This window comes from Chenopodium album, chromosome 15, assembly GCF_948465745.1.
Source record: "Chenopodium album chromosome 15, dcCheAlbu1.1, whole genome shotgun sequence".
NCBI classification, from domain to species: domain Eukaryota; kingdom Viridiplantae; phylum Streptophyta; class Magnoliopsida; order Caryophyllales; family Amaranthaceae; genus Chenopodium; species Chenopodium album.
The window spans coordinates 22811737-22815268 of NC_137848.1; the positions used below are offsets into that span (position 1 = coordinate 22811737).

General features: G+C 35.2%; 1 long non-coding RNA gene across 2 annotated transcripts; it reads left to right on the forward strand.

The window, feature by feature from the left end:
• The first annotated feature begins 375 nt into the window (after nt 1–375).
• On the forward strand, nt 376–3169 carry LOC145582089 (uncharacterized). Of its 2 annotated transcripts, XR_014099753.1 has the most exons (6): nt 376–494; nt 579–711; nt 807–874; nt 1070–1165; nt 1874–2005; nt 2830–3169. It is a non-coding gene; the product is annotated as an uncharacterized LOC145582089 (long non-coding RNA). The 2 variants fall into 2 exon arrangements; XR_014099752.1 differs by lacking the exon at nt 1070–1165.
• The last annotated feature ends 363 nt before the right edge of the window (nt 3170–3532 follow it).

Consider the following 3532-nt stretch of genomic DNA (forward strand, 5'->3'; position numbering starts at 1 on the left):
GTTACTAGGGGTTAATTGGGAGGTTATTTAAGTGAGGTTACTGGAGGGGTTACTTAAGTGGGGTTACTTAAGGGGTTACTAAGTCGGAGGGGTTACTAGAAGGGTTACTTGGTTCGGTCAGGGGTTACTAAGTCGGAGGGGTTACGTAAGGGGTTACTAAAGGGGTTACTAGATGGGTTACTTGAAGGGTTACTTGGTTCGGTTAGGGTTTACTAGGTCCGGTCAGGGGTTACTTGGTCTGATCATGGGTTACTAGGTCTGATCAGGGGTCACTTGATTGAAGGGGTTACTTGATTAGAGTGGTTAATTTGTCATTTGCTAATTTGGCATCCTACCGCATGGTGTGGCCAGCCGCAACAGAAACGCACTGTTCTACCAAAACGAATTATCTGTCCTCGTTCTATGTATTTCTCCTTTCTCTCTAAGTTTCAATTGAAGCGTACTCAATGTTCTCAATGAGGCGATTTCAATCCTCCATTGAAGCAGCTTCTGAGGTAAGATTTTACTTTCTTTTTTACATCATCCAATTTCAATTTCACGTTATATCCTTAATTTTATTTTCATTACACTCAATTTAGGGGTCTTCTTAACTCCATGGCTTCCTCACCTCTACGGCTTCCTCCATTTCACGGCTTCCTCTATTTCACGGCTTCTGACTCATCATCTTCCACCGTCGTCTGCAATTCCTAATTCAATTTTTCGATCAATAAGGTAGAATTCGAATGAAATTTCCAAAAGATCAAAAATACACCCTTAATTCGAGAAATTCGAAAAATACCAGACCTAATTTTGGGGCATTTTTACAGTTTTTCATGCAATTTTTCAAGAAACAACAAATTCGAATCAATTTCGAATCAAAAATCAGGAATTTGAGGTTAGGGTTATTTAGCTTTGCATTATTTTTTGGCCTTTTGGTCTAATTATTCATGTTAAATGCTTTGATTTCTTGGGTTTATTTCGATTTGGCTTCACTGTAATGCTATTTTTTGTATCAATTTAGTTTCCTATTCACGATTGAACTAAATTTTCCCCTTTTTTTCTTCTTATTTTATTTGGGTTATTTTTGTAGGTACTTGCTCAATTCGTATCTACTGGATTGATTTATATTATTCTAATCGTTTTTTTCTTATCAATTTTGTGATTTTTTTTTTTTTGATCAAATAATGTAAGTTTCCTGAATTTGGTTGGTGGATGTTTGTTATGTATATCTGCATTTTTAATATGAATTCTGATAATTTGTGATATAAGTGGTTGTTGATGAGCAGTTAATGTAGAAATCGATGCCTTCATATTGATTGTACACTTTGTGAGTTTGTGACCTGATTAATTATAGTGTATTCTGAAACAAAATGAAAATGTAAGTTTGTGACCTTAGTTTGAGTATTATGTGTTTTGAAACCAAATAAATTGTGGGTGAAGGGTGAATATTGAGAGTCACCGTGATCCTTGCCAATGTAAGATAAGCTAAGTCACTAGATTAATGATTTGAGCTTTTAGGAAAAACAACTTTTTAAATGAAATTGTTTGATGAGGAACATGTTAATTGAGAGGAGGGGATGTGAACTTATGATTATTAATAAGATAGGGAACTCGATTTTTTTGCTATGAGCCTATAAAATTATGAGCTTAATTTGATATTTAAATCAAAGTTGGTGGATGCAATTAGGTATTTGGATCTTTTTTCCCAAAAAATTATGAGCCTAATTTGATAATTGAATCAAATTTGATTGTTAATATGTTTCAGAATCCTTTAAAGTTCTTACCCTTCCTGCCCTTTTAAAATGCAGTTTAATTTTCATTTACTAGCCTTCTTGGTGTGTCTAATTGTCAAATCTGAGTTTGTTTCTGACTGGTACTGTAATTATTTTGACAGGAGAAATTGGGGTGGTTTATATCAAATTGTAACTGCTGGTGCAAAAACTAAATCACATGATGGTGTCACTGATCTTTTTGGAAAATGCTTGCCTGTGCTCCAAGACATGGCTGAGCAAAAATGCCTCTCTTGGTAAGTTAATCCTTATTAGTAACAAATTTTCTAACTTTCTTTCAGTGCTGAAATCAACCTGTATATTAGTCTTGCTCATGGAATGTCTATGTCAGTTGGTCATCAGGATCATTTCTCTGTGTCTGCTTGTTTAAAGATTGCCTATGAAACTGATATGCATATTTCTGGTTCTGGTTATGCTGCTATTCCTTCTTCATAATCTGTTCATACGGAATCATGGTTCATTGATGTGGATATTCGATGGGTGTATATATATCTGGTCGTAAGACTAATTAATATGTATATAATGTTTAATTGTTTTAAGCTTACGTTAGTTAAGAACTCTTTAGTACCTTAGTTTAATATATATGTGATGGTTATGTGCGCATTCCTTCTGGCGTTAAATTTTCATACCGTAATAGCACTAGGCCACCAGCAAGTGTCTGACTGCAACTGTTGTAAACAAGTTTATTGCCAGTTAGGACTCTTATATATCTCTTTGCTGTGTGTTAAAAAAAAAGGGATTGTAACAGCCACTGTTACTCCACAACACCTTAGCTTTGTTTTGAATAGTAACTCTCTCTTCCAATGAGGCTTTCAGCCACACAACTACTATCTTCCCGTGATGAAAGAGGAATTCAATAGTATGTGCTTTTTAATTAGTAATGAATCAAAAAATATATCTTCATTTTTTTTAGGGTGGTATATTAGACAGGGTGTGGAGTTTTCTAAGACTAATCAGGTGAGGAAAAGCCATGACATTTGCTCTGTTGTGTCTTTGACTTAAATCTGTCATTTTCTCTATCTTCGCGTGCTCTAATTGTACCTTTTGGTTGTACATGCAGGACAGGCACTTGTTTCTCTTGGGACTGACAGTGCTTCTGGCCTCCTGAAAGGTAGATGTAAGAATGTTCTTCTAGATGTGCTAGAATCTTTATGCTCTTGTTGCTCCATTGCTATATGCCAAAATATTTGAAGAGGAATGCATTCATAATAGAAGTAGAAGTGGCTCTAAAGTGGTTGGAGAAGCAAGGTGTTTTAGATGCTCGGTGCTGCTGTGTGTTTCTGCTTTGCTGATTGCTGCTGCTCCAATTGTAGTGTATTCTAATTAATTATTTTTTTTCATTTTTTTGGATGAACATTGTAAGTTTACAAGCTAAATGAAATATCCAAGTTTTATGTGTATATATGCACTATGTTAATCAATTTGGGTGAAGACAAAAAGCAAATACGGTGCTTTTAAGCCACTTAGCCACGGTATTATTAGTTGCAACAAATATTAGCCGTGGTAGTATTTGTGGTAATTAAGCTAATTAGCCACGTTGATATTTGTTGCAACAACGTTTATTAACCACGGTAATATTTGTGGCAAATAACTTGGTAGCCACGTTAAGATTCGTGACAAGTGAATTTGTTAGCCACGTGAATACTCGTGATATAAAATATAAAAATTACCACGACGACCATTTTCCGGTGGTAAATTTCTATCCACGGCCTCTTGTGCCACGAGAGTAAATTTCAAAATTCTCGTGGCTAAATTACATAGCC